The sequence below is a fragment of the Monodelphis domestica genome, chromosome 6 (assembly GCF_027887165.1).
Source record: "Monodelphis domestica isolate mMonDom1 chromosome 6, mMonDom1.pri, whole genome shotgun sequence".
In the NCBI taxonomy this organism is placed as follows: Eukaryota; Metazoa; Chordata; class Mammalia; order Didelphimorphia; family Didelphidae; genus Monodelphis; species Monodelphis domestica.
Genome location: NC_077232.1, coordinates 227,828,883 through 227,850,934, shown reverse-complemented (window position 1 = coordinate 227,850,934; position 22,052 = coordinate 227,828,883). Strand labels below are relative to the sequence as shown.

At 34.1% G+C, this 22,052-nt stretch overlaps 1 protein-coding gene and 1 pseudogene across 1 annotated transcript in view; both read right to left on the bottom strand.

The window, feature by feature from the left end:
* Nucleotides 1-22,052, bottom strand: part of TENM3 (teneurin transmembrane protein 3) — a 3,501,974-nt gene that overhangs the window by 2,271,079 nt on the left and 1,208,843 nt on the right. The window lies entirely within an intron of this gene.
* LOC130455234 (DNA-(apurinic or apyrimidinic site) endonuclease-like) overlaps nucleotides 10,220-22,052 on the bottom strand; it is a 44,156-nt pseudogene continuing 32,323 nt past the window's right edge.

Here is a 22,052-nt window from a genome sequence, read left to right as displayed (position 1 = left end):
TCCTTATCTCCAATATTGAGTACCTATCAATCTTTAATGTGGATAATGTATAAAAGTTAAAACTCTATACAGGGGGTAGCTGGGTAGCTCAGTGGATTGAGAGCCAGGCCTAGAGATGGGAGGTCCTAGGTTCAAATCTGACCTCAGACACTTCCTAGCTGTGTGACCCTGGGCAAGTCACTTGACCCCCTTTGCCTAGCCCTTACCACTCTTCTGCCATGGAGCCAATGCACAGTATTGACTCTAAGACAGAAGGTAAGGGTTTAAAAAAAAAAAAACTCTATACAGGTATGTTGTTATTGAATCTTTTTAGTCATCTCTTTTTAGCCCTTCATGACCATCTTTTCTTGGCAAAGATATTGGAGTGGTCTACCATTTCCTTCTCTACAGATAAGGACACTGAGGCAACAGGATTAAGTGACTTGATCAGGGTCATTCAGCTTTAAAGTATTTGAGACTGGATTGAATTTAAGGAGATGAAGATATGCTTCATTCATCACACTGCCTTCAAAGGTGCACATATAAAATGAAGTGATAGCATTAGCAGATTTAGATAAAAATGAAGGGTGAGTCATAATTTCTTATACTTAATCAATGGAAGAGCAACAATGAACTCCTATTTAATGAGAACTTTCATGCACACTCACACACACACACACACACACACACACACACACACATTTCCCCAAATAGAGTTGAACACAGCTAAACTGAAAATAATACATAATTAATTGTAGAAAATGAAAAACCATCTTCATATGCCAGTTATCCTCTTTTGAACTGCAAAAGTTGTGACCCAAAAGCTTAGGTCTGACCATGTCACTCTATTTTCTAGTAAATTGCAGAGGCTTCATTTTATGTCCAAGATCAGATATAAAGTCCATTTGTAGGCATTTAAGCCACCCAATAGCTTTTCAGTTTTCTTGGCATGCTCTCTTCCATGTACTCTAAGGCACAGGTACTCCTCAAACTGGCCCAACCCACAAGTGCAGCTTGTCTCAGATAAAATATAATTGAGAAAGTTAAAAAAAATACAAATCATGTTCAATTTTTGTTCTCTAAGTCAATGCATTTCCATCTGAGCTTGAATCCGGTGCTCTAAGGTACAGTAGTCCTGGCCTCCTTGCTTATTCCTCCCCAGGATATTCCACCTCCTGGCTGCCTTTTCACTGGCCAAACAGTATGCTTGGAATGTTCTCCATACTTATATCTTCCCTTGGTAGCCCTGGATTCTTTCAAGATTCAATTAAAAGATCATATTTTACAGGAAGTAGTCCTAGTTTTCCTAAGCTCTTGTGCCCCTCCCCAATTCCAATAGATTACCTTCTTTCTTTATTTTCCATGTATTTTGTATTTTGCCTCACTCATTGGAATGTAAGCTCTTTAAGGCTGTTTTAAAAATGTGCGTGGCTTTCTATTTTTCTGTGCTTCCCCAGCAAATATTTACTATACTTCCTGACATACAGAAGTATGAACAAATCATCAAAAATAATAGTTACTGTTATAATTGTTATTATCACATGTTATTATCACTGACATATTAAGGTTTGCAAAGTGCTCTCTATATCTCATTTGATTTTTCAGAGCAGCCATGAAAAGTAAGTGCTATTAGTATCCCCATTTCATATGGGGGAATGAGGCAGGTAGCAGCTATGTGATTTGCCTCGATCACACTTCTAGTGTCTGTGGCAGGACTAAAAGGAGAGTTTTCTTTTCCAGTTTTCTATCCATCCACTATGCCATCTAGCTATCTAGCTAACACTTAAAAAATTATTGATCTATGTAAGGGGGGATTTTCTATCCAGTTATTTTTACATTATTTGAGAAAAGCAATTGTAAAATGAATTAAACTGAACCCAGCAATTAAGCCCTTCCACCCACCACATGCATATACACCTACCACCATGACAAATGCTGAATTCTTCCAAACTGACTTTTATAAGTTGGGGAAAATGGAATTCTTTCTTCCTTGGATAGTCTGTCAATACTATTGTGACTTAGCATTTTTCTTTACCATTATATTGCTGTGACCACTGAAATATTGAACTGGAGCATATGGGCTTTAAGTATGTTCAAAGTAACAAAAGTGTAATTGAGATTCGGCACCTTGCACATGCTTCATTCTCAACTCTTTCGAAGACATTTTTAGACATATTGCCTTGTGTAGTCTTTCTTCTGGCAAGACGTCTATCTAGGTAGAAAGATGTCAAAGGAAGTGGTAGAAGTGCAAAGGAACTAAATAATATTGAATGATGAAAAGGTTTTTCTTCACTATTAAAAAAAAAAAAGCCTTACATTCTCCAAACATTGTCTTTCCTTTGTTATTATAAAACAAGGAAGAAGAAAGATAAAAATTATAAAGATATAACCAAATGCCATTCCAAACATGTTTCTGACAAAATAGCATGTGAAAGGTTTATACAACCTAATTCAAGGTGCTAGTAACTCTAATAACATATATTCAAGCACAAAGAAGTGTCAGAAAGGCTGAAGAATTCAATTTAGCTCTGAGAGCACATAGAGTTTGTACTGTTGGGTTACTGAAAATAACCAAGGGTAAAAAACATGTTTCCCCCAAAGTTAGGAAATTTGTTTCTACATTAACCTAGAGCAGGTCATATCTCTTTTGCATCTTCTCTGGCCCTTACCACAATGTCTAACAAGTTGAACATAATGAATATTTCTTGACTGGACAACTACATTATAAAAATATAATTATTTCAGAGAGGCATTACATTATACTGGATAGATGCCTGCCCTTTTGGCCTACCTTAGACACATACTGACTGTGTGGTTCTGGACAAGTCATTTGACTTCTTAATTCCAGACAACTTTTTAGAAACAATACACGAATTTGATGAATTTCAGATGAAATGGGTGTCTGTCTCTGTGAAGAGAATTAATGGACCAGTAATTCTCCTCATCTTGAAGCTGAACTACCATACTGAGATAGAAAGATTGATAGAGAGATAAGATAGGTATGCTTATATATATATATGTTTATTTATTTTGATTTTATATAGATATAATTCACAGAATAAAGAGACACTGGATTTCACAGTGAATAAACCTGTAACTAATACATGGACTGTCTTCTGCATAGAACTGACTCTTAAATCATCTGAATTTAAAATTCATCCTCTACATATTATGCTGATAATTTAATATTCATACCCTGTGAATGAGCACTTCAAGTGACAAGGATTCAGTATCCATGAGGAGCTCATTCTATGTCAGGGGGCACTAGTGATTAGAAAAGTCTTTTTATTGGGCATTTATACTAAGGTTTTTCTATTCTTCAAGTTGTCTATAATTTCAAATTTCTGAAGAAACTGAGAAGCTGTCTCACTAATGATAAGGAATTATGGCTGATCATAACTGCTGTCATTTGTGTTTGTTCTTAATTATGTACAGTGGGACAAAGCTAGAAAGATGCAGTTAATGGCTTAAGGTAAAATATGAATGGGGAAAATCAAAGAACACATGGTGTTGTTTGGCTATGTTGAAGCTATAGGGAAAAGATTATCTCCATGCTTAATTGGTCAAGTAAAACAGATCCCTGAATGTTCTGTTTATTTGAATATTTTATTTTCATCCCAATTGAACATTTTTTTTATTCTGGGTTCTAATTTCTCTCTACTGTCAATCTCATCTCATTGAGAAGACAAGTAATTTGATATAGGTTATAATTGTGCAGTCATGCAAAATGTATTTCTGCATTAGTCAAGTTATAAACAATAAAAACATGCACAAAGACAAAAACAATAAAAATAGAGGAAATTTTAAAAGTATACTTTTATCTGCATTCAGACTCTGTCCTTTCTTTGGTGGTAGATAATATTTTTTTAATCATGAGTCCTTCAGAATTCTCTTATATAGCTCAGCATTGCTGAGGCTAGTTAAGTTACACTTTATTATATAATATTGCTGTTATGAGATACGGTGTTCTGGTTCTGCTCATTGAATTTTGCATCAATACATGAAAGTCTTTCAAAAATTTTTAGAAAGCATCCTGCTCATCATTTCTATTTTTTTAACCCTTACCTTCTGCTTTAGAAGTGGTAAGAGCTAAGCCATGGGGGTTAAGTGACTTGCCCAGGGTCACCCAGCCAGGAAGAGTCTGGAGGCCAAATTTGAACCTAGCAAATCAAGTCTTTAGGCCTGACTCTCAATTCATCAAGCTACCTAGCTTCCCCCTCAACATTTCTTATTGTACACTAGTATTTCATCACAATTATGCAGTCACTACCCAATTGATGGATATAACATTTTTTTTACTTTTTATTTTTTCAAGATTACAACAATGAACTTTTAATAATAAATTTTAATTCTAATATATATATAATATAATAATAATTTCCCAACATTTTGTGATCTGAGTTTTTTTCCCTCCTCACCCCTCCAATCAACCTCTCCCAGGATAAAAGAAATATGATATGGGTTGTGAATGTGTTATCATACAATATATATTTCCATGTTTGTCATGTTATAATATATATATATATATTTGTGTGTATATATATATATATATAGAGAGAGAGAGAGAGAGAGAGATTTCATGGAGAAAATAAAGTTAATAATGGTATGCTTCAATCTATGTTCAGATTCTGTCGGTTCATTCTGTGGTAATGAATAGTCTTTTTTGTCATAAGTACCTTGCAGTTGTCCTGGAAGCTTTCATTATTGATAATAGTTAAGTTCTTCACAGTTAATCATCATACATTAATGTTATTATTGTGGACAATGTTCTGACTCTGCTCATTTGACATCACATCACTTAGTATAAGTATTTCCAGGGTTTTTTTCTGATTACATTGTACATTGCTTCTTATAGCACAATGCATCCCCACAATTTCCAATTCTTTGCCACCAGAAAAAGGGCTACATTAAGTAGTTTTGTATAAATAAATACTTTCCCTTCCATATGATCTCTTTTAGGTACAGACATAGTAGTGATATTACTGGGTCAAAGTATATATACTTTGACCCAGTAATAGAATGGTTAATTCTAAAATGGTTAAATCAGTTCACAACTCCACCAATAGTGTCAGTGTTCTAATTTTTTCACACACAATCTAACATTTGTCATTTTCATTATTTTGTCAATTTAGCCAATGAGTTTAGATTTTAAAATAATAACTCTCATAAGTACCATTAATAGCAGACACTATAAACCATTTGCTTTGGAAATAGCCATTAAACTAGTGAGTCAAAAAAAAACAATTATAGTCAGTCATTCAAAAAACTTTTATTTAGCTAAGAAAGTTAAGCTTTTCTCAGAGATAACCAGTCTCTAATAATTCACTCATCTTCCCGCTTTTTTAAAACCATCTATCATTTGTAAATAAAGTAGCAGATTAGGTAATTCAGGGAAAATAATATTCTTAAGGTCAGAAACATTGAAGAATTGGAGAAGAAAAGAAAAAAAAATGTTCATGTCCCAAAAGTCAAGTGGCATTATAAAGAGACAGTACAGCTTTGCCTATAAAGTCAACCTTGCCCAACATTACCGCCCCCTGGTTGCAATTGTAACAGCCAGTAGTTCTCTAGATAGCAGAACTTCAACTTCTATGGTGCAATTTCCCCTTTGTCAGAAAGAATAGCAAGTTGACAATTAAAGTCTGATTACTGGAGAGAAAGTACCAGTTATACCAGTAGTCCTCAATGTTTAAGTGAGAAAGGAATTCATTCCAAAAATGGAGGGTTGAATTTTCAAAGGCAACACGATGGGAGAAAACAGCTGGGAGGACAATTTGCCTAGAATGCAGAGTCCAGAAATGGGAATGATTAATATTTTTCCTCTTTTTTCCTGTTTTTGCTGTAGGAGTTTTTGTTAGTTCCTAGTCCAGTGCTAGGGTTTGGGAACTCATTGAATTCCTTCAAATGTTACCTAGATGCTACTAATGGTACCAGTGATGAGAAAACTAATCTCCTAAAAAAATCTCTATATTGGTAACTCTTGACCAGCTTAGCTATGTCATACATAAATCTTACCATAAATCACAGATAATTTCAAGTTAATTACTTGAAGTATTATTAAATATAAAATCTTCATTAAATAAAATTAAATGGAATGTTGTTCTTTATCCCTTTTATAACTTTAGAGTATTATGTGTTTTGTACCCACAATCAATGAAGAAAACTCCTTGACCTCAGAGTCAGTCTTATTTTTTATTTATTTATTTATCTTTTTTTTTTTATAAAACCCTTACCTTCTGTCTTGGAGCCAATACTGTATATTGGCTCCAAGGCAGAAGAGTGGTAAGGGCTAGGCAATGGGGGTCAAGTGACTTGCCCAGGGTCACACAGCTGGGAAGTGTCTGAGGTCAGATTTGAACCTAAGACCTCCCATCTCTAGGCCTGGCTCTCACCACACTGAGCTACCCACCTGCCCCCAGTCTTATTTTTTAATTCATAAATTTAGTACTCAGCAAAGTGTATGAGACAGTATGGGTTCTTAAAAATAACTTCATTCATTCTCTCATTCATTCATTCATTCATTCATCCAGACATTTATTCACTCATTAAAGGGTATCAATTATTCATAATCCATGTAAATAGTATTGGTCAATTAGGTGGAAATGAGTCAAAAGCAGTTGTTTGGCAGTGTGAGGTGGGGAAAAAAGCTCATTCACTTATGAACAAATATCATGTGTATATAATCCTATCATCTGCCTAAATGAATAAATTGTTTTTAATACCACTGGTGTACAGTGTGCAGTGAAAAAAATATACTTAATTTGTAGGCATAAGCTGTAAGTTCAAAACAGGGATTTGATTTTTTTTTTGTTACCTGTGTGATCTAGGGCAAGCCAATTCAAAACATTCGACATTGGTTTCCAGAATGTAAATTAAGCTAGATAATCTCTGAAATCTTTTCTAGCTTTAAATCTATGTTCTTATAACTATTATTTATGGGAAAATACTAATTTCAGAAAAGGAATTAGATAATATCAGAAAAGAAACCTAGAAAGACTTATATGAAGTGATGCAAAAAATAAAGTGAACAGAAGCAGCAGAATGTTGTACACAGGCAAAAAATTGGAAAATGAGGGGATGCCCTCCAATTAGGGAATGGCTGAACAAACTGTGGCATATGTTGGTGATGGAATACTATTGAGCTCAAAGGAATAATGAACTGGAGGTATTCCATGGGAAGTGGAACAAACTTCAGGAATTGATGCATCATGAAAGGAGCAGAACCAGGAGGACGTTGTACACAGAGATTGATATTCTATGGCACAATTGATTGTAATGGACTTCTCTATTAGCAGTAATGCAATGATCGAGGACAATTTTGAGGGACTTATGGAAAAGAATGATATCCTCATTCAGAGGAAGAACTGTGGGAGTAGAAACACAGAAGAAAAACAACTGCTTGATCACATGGTTCAATGGAGATATAATTGGGGATGTAGACTCTAAATTATCACCTTAGTGCAAATATCAATAATATGAAAATAGGTCTTGATCAATGACACATGTGAAACCCAGTGGAATTGTGCATTGGCTATGGTGGAGGGTAGGGGGTAAGAAGAGGGGAGAGAAAGAATATAAGTCAAATAACCATGGAAAATATTCTAAATTAATTAAATATAATTTTTCAATTAAAAATGTTGTACACAGTAACAATAATATATGATGATTAGATTATCAACTATTCAAGGATCCATGACAACTTCAAGCATCTCATGGTGAAAAGATATATCTACCTCCATAGAAGGAACTGATGGCATCTGAAAGCAGAATGAAGTATAACATTCTTCACTTCATTTCCTTCATGAATTTTTCTTGATAGTAAGTGAAATGTGTCTTCTTTTGCAACAAGATGAACACAGAAATAAATATATATCATATGCTAACACATGTTCAGCTAATATCATGTTATCTGTCTTAGGGAGGAAGTAAGTGGTATGGATGGGAAGGAAGGAGAGAACATGGATCACAGTATGTCAGAAAATAATAACTAAAAACTATATCCACATGTAATCTTGAAAAAAAGAAAATTAAATGGCTGCAACACATTGATTGTCAGGGTCTTATATTTAGGGCTAGTATCATCTTAATCAACATTTGTTGCAGATTATAATGATGCATCCTCTATTCTACACATAATATCTCCCTAACTCTTAAGTAAACAAAGAGAAAAGAGTGTAGTTGATAGTAGGACTGGAGATGGATGTATTTGGTAGGGCAGAATTACTGCAGACATATGTTTTATTTGATTTTCAGTGATTTTAAATTACTCAAGCTGTTGAGGTTATTAAATAGTGAATCCAGCTGACTTAAAAATATAGAAATAAGCCATGAAGCTTCTTAATGATAACACTTTAAGAGTACCTATTATCTATTGAAGAATTAATGTACTTCCTTAATTTTGTCTGCTAGGTGATCAGTCACAACTGGCCAGAATATTCCGGCCCACACAGAATACAAGTTTGAGAAAGTGACATTTGCTCAGCAAGAGACAAATGACACAAAGTGAGTCAAGTAATAATAGAAGGCTTTTTTGAACATTTTCAGTAATTTGGTTATAGCTAACTCGAGAGTGCATTAGAGACACATTCTTAATCAGATCCTACTTTTCCATTAGAGGGACTAATTACAGTATGTCCTTTATTGGCAGATTTATTTTTTCCCTTTGGAACCTCTTAGCAAACACAAATGAATTTATTTGATTTTGGGGTGGGGAGGAAGAGCTCTAAATGCCATAAGGTATAGTCTGACACCTTTAAGAGTCTGCACACACAGAGGGCACTGTTTACTCAATAATCTTTTTGTGCTGTTGGCAAGGGATTCGATGTGTCCAAAAAATTCATATCAATATTTGAGAAACTCCAGCTGCTAGGATGATGTGCCCAATGTCAAGTGTTAGATTTATCACCTGATAGACTTTACTTTCTAACCTCACTCTATGCCTTATATTTTCTTTTTAGAGTGAATTATTTTTTATTCAAATGATGTTCCCCTTCTTCTTTCCCTTGCTGAATATTTCTGTTGCCAGACAAATAAATGCTTAAAAGCAATTAAATGGTAAGGTTACATCTAGGCAAGTATACCTGCTTAATGACCAGGTGTGAAAATCCTGGTTAAGTGAAGGAAGTCTGTTTTCTTTGTTTTTTTTTTTCAGAAACATTCTTCCTGAGCATCAAAGTAATTCATGTCTTTAATATAAGATATATGAGAAATATTCTATGTCAAAATAAACCAGCTTGAAAATATTTCAGGAATGTGTGGCTCCACTGGCTTCCTTATTGGCCATCACCAAGTCAAGTTCACATTTATTCAATGCCTCCTATGTGTCAGGAAATGTGTTAAGCAATGGGTAATAAAAAGAAAAGCAAGCATTACCTGCCATCACAGAGCTACCATTCTAATGGGAAAGTGATATATAAGCAACTATTCACATTATAAATGTGTGTAGAGTAAATTGAGTATGTGTCTGTATACATATACAAGATATATGTTGTATGTTGTGTGTATATTTATGTATATATGTATATATTTGTATGTGTTGTGAATTGTAGGTAATCTCAATCTCAAAGGAAAGGCACCAAAAGCACTAACAGGATAGTGGGGTCTGGGGAAGGTACCGCTTGAGTTGAGTATTAAAGTTGTCTGGGAAAACCGTAAGTCAGAGACAAGGGAGGAAAACATTCTGGAAAGTTGAGTGAAAGGTATAGGATGTGTGATATCATTTTCAAGAAACAGCAAGAAGACCAGTGTCATCTGATGACATAAGGGAGGGGGTAGAGAGAGAAAGAGACAGATAGACAGACAGAGAGACAGAGACAGAGAAAGGTGGGGAGAAAAAGAGAGATAACCTCCTATTTGGACATGGGGAGCTCAAAATACTTGTCCTCTCTCTTTCTACATTTTAGGAGGACCCACTTATATAAAAATATTAAGTTCATTTTGTCAGAACCTGGTTTTTTAGGAAGAAAAATTATATTCTTGATTAATGCCTAAACTATAGAGCCTTGGGGTAGAAAGATGTTCAATGTGCAAATATAAATAAGGTACAGAAAACTATATTTTTCAGAAAAAATGAATAGGTAATATAAGATGTTAACAGAGTTGAACATAAGAAATAACCTACCAGTGGCTATATTTTTCTAGGAGGTTACTATTTAAACCATCAAAACATAAAAGAATTTTCAGGACTCCTTAAATGGCATTTTATATTTCAACTCAGTTGAATACTATTAAAATAGGTTCCTTTAGGTCCATGATTTTTTTGACAAATCCTCTGGTCAGTGACTCCCCAGAAAGCATTCCAATATTTTCTAGGATCATTTTTGCCTCTCCAATTCTTTATTCTCAAAGAGATATTTCAAAAGTAGTCAAAGATAGCATTCTCAAAATTAAAGAAACAGTCTTGGATTTCTGGGAGCTGAAGAGCCTAGTTTAAATCAAAATACAATGCCAGCAAGAGGGTGATGGGACAATGGGCACTAGCTAGGGCTTTGGACTGAATCTTGCTTTCACATAGGGCATGGAGTAAAGACTGAGACAATAAGAAGTAGTTAGGCTGCCAGTCAACATTCTTAGCTAGGAAATTCATCATGTAAGCCCAAAAAGGGTAAGCATAAGCTGCCTCTGGATAGAGATGACAGAAACTATCAGTTAGTGGCACTGCCTGGAGTAGTTCCCCAAAATCTCATCTTTCCTATGGACTCAAACCTGCATTTTTCTTGTTCCCTTTGGGATTGCACAAGTAAGTCTCTTCATGGGACACATTGAGGTCTCCACAGAGCTCAAGTGGCTTTTTGGCAATTAACCCCTTCAAAAACTTTTGAGATGCTTCATCCCATCTCTGTCAGTATTCCAGACTGACCAACCCCTGCCTTGCATTGTGCACATAGGCCAAAAACTCAGCCACTATCACCCAACTTTCCTGATTATGTTCCTCTTCACATCCAAACTCTTTTTCTTAATCCAGGCCCACAGCCCATCCACATTCCAATAGCAAATCTTGACGGTAGCAGATTTGCCACTAGGTGAGAGTTTCTTTTATGGGGTGGTCCTCATACAAGGCAGATCCTTCCACTGCTGCCTCCTTCTCTTTTGAATCCTTCTTAATCTTCTTAGGTTCAGGTTCTTTAGTCTCTGATTCCTCCTCAGTGATCCCATCCTTCACCAATACTTCCTTCTTCCCTGGCTTTGGCAAACTTCTGGCCCAGAACAATGCCTTTTGGCCCGAGTCCCCTAGAGTTCAACTCAGCAGATTACTGACCCTGTGGACACCTCTGAGGACACAGGGATAAGGATATTGATGCTTAAACATGGTGATGGAGAAGGAAGGAAGGGGCCATCCTCTATGGATTCCCCTCCTTGTTATTCGGCTTTTGAAATCAATCCTTTACTTCCCTCCATTCTCCCTTCCCCCTTCCCAAACATCCCAGGATTCCCAGCCTCTATAATTTCCCAAGCCTCAGCCTATGAACTTCATACAGAAAACCTTGGGACCACCTCCTTGGCCCTGCAGACACTTCTCATCTACAGCTGCCTTTAAAGTACTGCCTAAAGCCAGGAGCACCAAGGATATACACCAAGGATATATCGACTTAGTAAAAAGAAGATCCTTCCTACCGCAGGCACAAAAAGCAGTCTAGGATCAATTTTCAAGAGGTCAATGTTCCCAAGCTCTTGAATATACAGTGGCATTTCCGAGGATGGAAACTTCCATCTCAGAGCTTTTACTCAATCACCTATGCTCAGAAAAGAAATACAAAAACTAAGAGCCAGTCAAGTGAAAATCCAGTCTAAAACTTGCCTGGTTAGGGCAAGTGTTATATTTGCCTTGTGCATCCAGCCACCATTATTCCAGCTTGAAGGAAAGGAACTGCCCCCGCTTCCCTGCCCATCTAGGAAGATTTTCAAATACATCAATTTGAAGTGATCCGAGATGGTCTGAATACTTTTTAGATTCACTAAGTAGACCAGTTCTCTAAGTTTATTAGTTAATCTACTTGATGAAAATAGACACTACTAGCATCATAGATCCAAGAGGATAATTAATAAAGGGAATGGCTTTTCATCACAAAGGGCTAAAGTCCAGTCTCATGCCATGTGTTTTCCCTTGAAAAATTGGGAAAAGTTTTTTGCTAATTTGTTTTATTTTTACAAAAATTCACCTTTATTTATCATACTAACCAGTATATTTAACTTCTTTTTATTCAAATGGCATATACAAAGCACTCCATGAAGTGTGCTTCCATCTAATCCCTACTGCATTAAACACACCTGTACAAATATGTAAATGTGTACATATGTATATATTTCTGTGTGCAATTTACCTTCTGCTTTAAGGTGTAATTCTCATTGTTTTTTTTCCTATATCCATGATAAAAAGAAACTAAATTTAAAAATGTAAAGGCAAAATTTGATTCCAATGCCTCATATCTAACTTCCTTTTCAATAAATGTTTCCATCCCAGACATTTAAAGGGAAAGTATTCCTGAGATTGTATTTATGTAGTTGCTTTGGTTTAACAACAGAGAAAGGATAATTCAGAAATTACCTTTCCTGGTGAATGATCACACAACAATAAAACATAATTAGTTCTTTGCTTAGGATAACCTACTGGTAACGAATGTAAGATACATTTGCCAATGCGTACATCACTGCATCAAAGCTACTGCTTCTCAATTAGTAAAAGAATTCTTTCATGATTTCTTATTGATATCTTTTTTCTAAGACCTTCAAACAGGGTTTATTCATGAATGTTTAACAACCAGTTCTTTGGGAGTGAAAAAGTACTTTTGACATACTTTTAAAATTTAATATTCACCATTAACGTTTTTCCACACATTCTTAAAATGAAATAAGAAAACACAATGAATCAAGTTACAACTTGTAACATTTGCCTGATTTCTAAGGTGTAAATGTTCTTACTCAAAATTTAACAATCAGCTGTCAGTAGCTAATATGAACTGGGTAACAGTAAACCCCTGCCATAGGACTAGAGGCTTTCATCTACTTCTTTTAATTTCTTGCAGTTAATAATATATCAATTTAAATCCATTCTATAATGAGGGTCATCTCAAAAAATTATGCTCAAAACTTTCACTCCAAGTCCCAGATGCACATGTAGAAGTTTTGTGAGGCCCTTTTCCTAGACACATGAAATTAATTTTGAGAGACTTTCATGTTCTCTTTTTTTCCATGACCTAAAACATGCATTATGATTGTTGCAGTATGTCTTCTGAGAGTTCCATAAGGTCAGAGTGGCTCTGATTCCTCCTCAACCTCATTGCCTTATCATCATCCTCCAAAGAGTCATGAACACATAGTATCTAAAACATGTGTCCTCTGAAGGACTTATGAGAAAGAATGTATCTACATACAGAGAAAGAACTGTGGGAATAGAAGTGCACAAGAAAAATATATGATTGATCACGTGATTTGATGGATATATGATTGGGGGGTTTTTAAATAATAACTCTATGGCAAATATTAATAATATGGAAATGGGTTTTGAACAATGATACATGTATAGCCCAAGGAATTGCTTGTCAGCTCAAGGAGTGGGGAAGGAAGAGGGGAGGTAAAGAACATGAATAATAGGACTATGGAAAAATATTATTAATTAATTAATTAATTTTTAAAATAAAATAAAACGTGTTCTGCTGTACCCCTTGACCCAGAAATACCCCGACTAGGTCAATATCCCAAAAATCAAAGACAGGGGAAAGGAAATTATCTGTAAAAAAAAAAAGAAAAGAAAAGAAAAGAAAGGAAAGGAAAAGAAAAGAGAAGAGAAGAAAAGAGAAGAGAAGAAAAGAAAAGAAACCCACCAAAGGAAACAGATCCCTAAAAAGTTACAAAACATCAAATAGGAAAATAACTATCTTAAAAAGTAAGTACAAAGACTCAAATAAGAAAATAGATCCTTTTGTGGGTGCAAAGAACTGGAAAATGGAGAGATGTTCAACAATTGGAAAATAGCTGATTGAGTTGTGGTATGTGATTGTAATGGAATATTATTGTGCCATAAGAAATGAACAAGAGTACCACACAACAAAACAAAATCTGAAAAGAGTTATATGAAGTGATGCAAAGCAAAGTGAGCAGAACCAGGAGAACACTTTACATAGTCACAGCAATAGTGCATGAGGATCAGTTGTAAATTACTTAACTGCTATCAACAATTCAAGGATCCAGGAGAACTCCAAGTTTTTCATGACAAAAATAGGATATCCACTGACATAAAAAGAACTAATGGAAACTGAAGGTGTATTGAGGCATTCAATTCTTCATTTCTTCCATGAAATTTTGTCTGATAAAGGTGATGTGTCTCTCACAACATGATGAATATAGAAATATATATCATATAACATACATATATTTATTATACTTAATATTAATTAGATATGATATGTATATATGTGTTATTAGTAATATTATAAAACATAGTAGCTCCCATCAGAGGGAGATGGAAGTGGGGGTGGAAGTGAAGGAAATAATGTGGATTACAAAATGTCAAAAAACAATTGTTGAAAACAGTATTGAACATCCTGACAGTTGCAACACCATAGGGAAATAACAACTGAGAAGTGGAATCCACCCAAATCTACTGCACAGGGTGCCCATTGTAACCAAGGGATAGTATTCTCTCCACCATTCTCTAGAAGTAGAGCTAAGTTCTTAACATATAGGAAAGATTATAAAAAGCACTCCCATACCCCAAAATGAGCAAGAGACACAGAAAGGACCTGAACTTAGAAAGCTACTTGAACAAAAGGGAAAATCAAAATTAAAATTCAGAATTGACAGTACTGCAAAAATGGAAATCTATGACCCTCAAAGACAAATGTGATCTTAAAAATATCAGGCCCAAAATGAATTCCTAAAAGAGTTTCAAAAGAGGATCAGAAAATAAAAATGAAATTTAGAAGAAAAATTAGAAAAGAAAATGATAAAAATCAAAAGTTTAGAGTAAAATCCACTAGAGAAAACAGATTCCTAAAAAAAAGGAAATACAAAATCTCAAATAGGGGAAAAATACTCTAAAAAAGGGAACACAACAATTCAAAGAGATGGCTCCCTAAAAATTAGAATTAAACAAATGCAAGCTAATAACTAAAATATACCAAAATAACTCCAAGATATCAGAAAATAACAAAAGAAATCCAAAAGAATAAAAATATAGAATAGAAGTTGAAATATCATACTGGAAAAACTGGTTTGGAAAACAGATTAAAGAGAGATACTCTATGAGTTAATGGATGATCTGAGAACAATGATTTTAAAAAAAGAGCATGGAAATCATAATGCAAGAAATTATCAGGGAGAACTGCCCTGATATTCTGGAACAAGAGGGGAAAGTAGAACTTGAAAGAATCAATCAATCAATACTGGAAAGAGAGCCCAAATTTAACAATCCCTGATTCCAGAACTCCTGGGTCACAAAGAAAATAATGTAGGCAGTCATAAAAAAAATGAAATATTGTGGAACCACAGTCAGTATTATTACACAGGGACCTAGGAACTTCTACATTAAAGAACTCAAAGTTGTATAATCTGATATTACACAAAGCAAAAATAACCTAGACTACAACCAATAGTCATTGACACAGTAAAACTGAGCATAATACTCCAGGGCAGGGGTCCCCAAATTATGGCCCACAGGCCACATGTGGCCCCCTGAGGTCATGTATCCAGCCCCCATGCACTAATGGAAGGGGCACCTGTTTCATTGGTAGTCAGTGAGAGGAACACTTTATGTGGCAGTGCCACAAAGTGCAGTGTTGCTCATGTACATAATCCTTTACATGATACCTTACAATAAGATGCTGCACGAAGGATTATGTAACTGCACAATGGAAGCCATCAGCATGGTGACCAATGATCTGGGGGAGAGGATTCTGCACTGTGTTTATTGCTGCCTGGTTAGGGTTAGGGTTAGGGTTAGGGTTAGGATTAGAGTTAGGGTTAGGTTTTTATAGTCCAGCCCTCCAACAGTCTGAAGGACAGTGAACTGGCCCCCTGTGTAAAAAGTTTGGGGACCCCTGTTACAGGGGAATAAATACACATTTAATGAAACAGAAGATGTCCAGGCATTCCTGATGAAACAACCAAAGCTGAAGAGAAAATTCAATGATCATATTCAGAATTCAAGGGATGTCTAAGAAGAAAAAACACAAAATACTCAATGGTTGTTAAACTGATCACATTGGAAAAGATTATCTAGGAAACTTAAAATATCTATGATACAAGAAATACTTAAAGTACCTAAGATACTTATGGAAATTAAGGAAAACAATGGAGTTAAACTAAATTCCTACATAAAGTGATAACTAAAATATTTAATATATCTATGATACTTGAAAAACCTAAGATGCCTAAATTTCCAAAGATACTTAAGGTATGGAAGAAACTTATGAACTCCATCACTATTAGGAAAGTGAAAAAGTAAACAAATACAAAGCCAGAAAGTAGAAGGTAAGTTGCTAGGGATCAGATGACTTCCAAAAACAAATAGCAATAACAAGAAAAACAAAATCAAGCATTAAGAAAGATGAATACATTTAGAAAAGACAAAAAGAGAGAAAATTAGGGTAAACAATCACATATGAGGAAGCATTTAAAAATCAATACATTGGAGGGGAAAATGCAGGGGCAGGTAGAAGACAGTTATTGAACCTTACCGTCATCAAAACTGATGCATAATTGGAACAATATGTGCATGTGGTTAGTTATAAAAACCCATTTTAGTATATAAGGAAGAAAAAAGGAGAGGGGGAATAAGAAAACAGGGGAATAGACAAAAGGGAGAAAGAAATTGAGGGGGTAGTACTCAGCTACAAAATATTTATGAACAAGGAAAATCTGAAAGGAAAAGAAGAGAAGGAGAAACAGAGAAAAAAGATGGAGCAAAATATAATTAATAGTCATAACTATAGAAGTGAATGGAATTAATTCATCCCTAAAATGGAAATGGAGAGCAAATTGGATTCAAAGTCAGAATTCCACAGTATGCTATCTAAAAGAACCATATTTACAGCAAGGAGACAACCACAGCGAAAAAGTAAATGGCTAGAACAGAACGGATTCTACTATGTTTCAGTCAAAGTAAAAAATACAGAGGTTGTAATTATGATTTCAGACTAATTGTAATGGAATACTATTGTTCCATAAGAAATGACAAACAAGATTATCATGAAAAAGCTAAAAAAATGTTGGAAATGATGCCACCTGAAGTAAACAGAACCAAGAGAACATTGTGCATGGTAACAACAATGAAGTATGATGATCAACTGTGAATGACAACTCTTATGAACAATGCAAGGATCCAGTACAACTCTAAGAAACTCATGACAAATAAGAATATCTATTGCTATACAAAGAACTGAGGTCTGAATGCAGATTGAAAAAAAACAAAGAAAACATTCTTCAATTTATTTCCTTTATGAATTTTTCTCTAATATGAGCAATATGTATCTTTCATAACATAATAATCATGGAAATATGTATTATATAAGAACATATGTACAACTTTTATCTTATTCACTGCCATTTTGGGGATATGTGTCTTCGTTCACAACATGATAAATATGGAAATATATAATTCACACATATGGTTTATACTTAATAATAATAACTATTATTATAAGTGTATGTGTATTAGTAGTAGAACAATTATAATACAATAATGCCTGCCCTCTTGGGGAAGAGGGAAAGGTAGTACAGAGGGAGAAAACATAGATAGTAAAATGTCAGAAAACAATTATTAAAAATTGCAACACTGTGTAATCTTGAGAAGAAATAACTTTTTTAAAAAAGAAAGAAAATTGTATCAACATGTAACCTGTAAAAAATAAAATAAAATAAATAATAATCAAGTCTTTTGCCTAAGAAAGATTGAGTCCAAAATGGACATCTCCAGGCTTGGAAGTGACCTCAATTAAAGATTTCCTGAAGGATTGAGTCCAGTGAGCAAAACTGATTCCTAATATGGTAGGAGCAAACTTATATTGAAGGATTTCTAGATAACTATTCCTAAGCTTTTGGGAAAACATAGCTATCAAACAAGAAGATGAAACTAAGTCTGGACATTTTACCAGAAGACAGATAAGATAGCAAGATTTGTTCAGTCAACATAAAACTAAGATGAAATGGAAAATGTTGATCAACCTGCAATTGCTGTACATTCTTATGATGTCTATGTAGTAGCTTCAAATTACTGACAAAATAGTGATGCTACTGAATCGATTTGATTTTGTTAATTTTTTATTAGTGTTCTATATTTAGCATTTCTTTTGTATGTAGGAACAACTTTCATGTCCCATTCTTGAATCATATTGTACATTGAATACATTTTCATTGTCCTCTTGTTTGAATCTGACCATAAAAGAAATAATTCTGACTGGGAGACTTAATAGAGAGAGTATGAGGAATGGAAGTCTAACACACTCTTTTTACAGACTGGGTTCTCCTGGACAGGACTGGACCTTTTCCAAACTGTTTGCCTGAATGCAGAAAAAGTAGTAAAAGAGTACTCCAAAAATCATGAGGTTAGCAGCAGTTCCTCAAAGTTAGAATCTGTTACGACTCATCCTAGATAAATTAATGGCACACTTCCTTTTTCACTTAGAAATGTATTTAATTAAGCCTTTCTTGTAAACAACAATAACAAAAAAGTTATTTTAAAAAAATGGGTCAACCAAACTAATCAAGACCTCAAGAAAGGAATAAAATTTGATAATATATGTCATGTTTCAACCTTCACAGTCCCCCACCATTACAAAAAAGGTAAGGAGTTTCATTGCTACTTTTATGTTCTTGATCAAGGTCAACCATTATCATTAATTAGCATTTAATTTTCTTTTATTATTATGCATTATTTATATTGCTTAGTCTCAACTGATTGCTTCCCTTATTTTGCTTTCTTAGTTTCTGTTCCTCTAAATTCTTATTTGAGAATCTTTCTTCTCAAATTCATAGCAAAGTCTTCTTTAGCAATATTTAAGACCTCATTTAAAATAACCATGGATTTAGTGATCTGAAATGGTAATTCTTTTAGGGTTGTGATGGTTCATAATTTGAAGTCTCAAATCATCTGAACCATATTGTTATTATTATTTGTGTTATTAAAGACACTGTGGAGGGACAACCTGATTACTTCTTATATTATTTCTATTTTGTTATTCAATCAAAAGACATAAATAATATAATGATGAAAACTAGCATATGTTCAAGTTAGGCCATTTAAAAACAAGAATTTAGGTTCTTAGAGTCTTCCACTCTGGATCTAGTTATATCTTGAGTTTCTTTCTAAACAGTAACTTCAGCATCTTAATTTCCTTCCTCTTATTTCTCCTTTCTTCCTTTTTTTCCTTCAACAATATAGTCATGATTTAGCATTTCAAAAAAACACAGGAAATAGTCTTTGTAACAGTGACCAGTTTTAGAGGAGTGAAAACTAAATTGTTTTTGAGGAAGAGAAAAATGTGATAAATGGACTTCAATTTTTCAAACAGCCTATATAAAACTTATTAAAGGGATATTTTCAGAAATGTCTCTCTATGTAAAATTGTTTTCTCTATCATTTAAGAAATTTTGTATGTATCAACTGACTTTTATGAGAAAGTGTACAATTTGTATGAAAGCCTAAAAACATTAAGCTGCTGATAAGAAGTTTTTTGTACTAATTTATAGTCAGAGAAGCCATTAAAGGTAATATTAGTAATGAAAAAATATTTTTGGGGGAATCTTGTTTTCTATATATTCATGAAGTCTGTTTAGTAGGAAGTTTTATATATAATATACTGTACTCTATGATATCATTTAAATGGCTATTATAAAGACTTTTGTTAATAGTTTAAACATTTCTTTTTCATTTCCTACAAATGTGTCTTTTCATGTCTATATGACCCACTAAATCTTACCCATTTCTTTATCCAATAATGTTTAACTCATTCTACATATTTACTTCATTACCTTTCTTCAACAAAATGAGTAACATTTTTGTCATAGTTCCTTTGACATCATGGTTAAACAATGTTGGTCAGAATTATTGAGTTTTTTTTTTAATTGTTCATTATTACACTGTCATTGTATGAATTATTCCATTTCTGTTCATTTCACTTTATCAGTTTGTACATCATTTTCTAAGGTTTCTCTGAATGGTCTTATTTATCATTTTTATAGCACAATATTTTTCCATTACATTTAGAACTTGTTTGGGAATTCTTCGATATATATCATATCTGAATTTTTTTTATTTTCCTATGATCTTCTCTCTATTCACTATCTGGGTGAGCCTGTCTGTCCCTATGGCTTCAACTAGAATCTTCTATGAGGACAAACTTTGAATCCATAGGTCTATTACCTCTTTGAGTTCCAGTTTTGTTTTGCAAATGTTTGTCATTGACACTTGGATGTCCTACTACCATATTTTAAAATTTAAGGTTGTTCAATACTACACTTATCTCCTTCCCCATAAATCATGCACTTTGACTATCTTCTCAGAGAGTATTGATATGGAACTCTCTTTAATGGTGAAGGTGAATGCTTTGCCCAGTTTAAGGAATGGAACTGAATTAAAGAAAGTGTTAAAGTTCAAGTGTTGTCAATTCTAACTATTTCAGGCCTCCTCAAGGGCATTCTTCATGAACTGGTCAAACTTCAAGTCTTTGAATGTGGAGTCTTCACTATGGCTTCTGAGTTTAAGAGAGAAAATGGAAGAGTCCAATTCTCTTTAAGTTTGTAAAAAAAAAATCTTTAGGAAGATGAATAGGCAAGTCTCCATAAACAGAACATGCCACTCAAGATGCCCTGAGGAGTTTTAGCTTGGCTAAGATCCAGCATTCTATCTTTTAATTGAACTAGAATATCTCACCACCAATGGTGGTGATCACTAAGTATTATCTGATATATATTCTCTTTTATGTATACTATCTTTGATTCCTGTTTTGCTGTGTCTGGATAAATGGTTTTCTTTGAGATTTGTTATTTGTGTTGACTGTGAAACTGTTATTTGGTACAAAAGAGGGAAAGCTTGGTATTTTCTTTTTTTTATCAGAAATGATAAAACTGTCAAAAGTTAGGTGAAACCTGATCATATCCCTTACATAAATAATATTGAAGAGAGCAGTTAGATATAATTCTAGTCCAGTAATCTCTTTTTCTGAGGAGAGCAGAGTAGTAGACTTTGGTCCCAATATCTTGCTTTCCCTTCTGCCAGTAATGAAAGATTCTCTTGTAGAAGGTGGAGTGAGAAGAGGTTAGAAATGCCTGTTCTGCCTACTTTCAAGCCATAGAAGAACAAGCCCTTGGAATATATGAATCTTCCTACACATGAATGTCCCACTGTTTCTCTATAGTTTCACCTTTGCCTTTTAAATGAAAAAAAAATCCAAATTTTACTTTTGCCCATAAATTTCATGGATGCAGGATACTGTATATGTTAATTACTAAAATACATCCTGGGAATTAAAAACAAACAATAATTAAAATTAATCTCTCAGTCTCAGGTTCATACTTTGATAAACAAGGATAACAATAGCAATCGCTTTATAGTATTATTGTGAGGACAAAAAATATAAAATGCTTTGTAAATTTGAAAGCATTATGTAAGTACTAGATATTGTTATTGTGGTGGTGAAATTGGTACTAGTGGTGGTTGTTTCTCACAGTAAATCCATTTTTCTATATAAACTTACTGTAGATATACTCTTAAAATAACCTGTACCCTCATATTAAAGAATGCCATGACTCCATGAAGTGTCTCCAACTGGGACTTTCTAATTTCTTTTGAATTTTAACTCTTAAATTTTAAGATTATCACCTAGAGGAAACATTTGGCCATAGCCTACAGGTCTTTAAAGAATAAGATTAGGAATTAAGTTATTCATAAAAATTTCCCCTTTCTAACACACTGACAAATGTGCAGTAATTGATGATAACTGGCTATCATTCTCAATAGCAAAACCTCTAGTAATATAAGGAATAATGAACTGGATGATTTCTTTAAGAACTGGAAAGATCTAAATAGAATAATGCAGAGTGAAATAAACAGAATCCAGGAAACATTATACACAGCAACT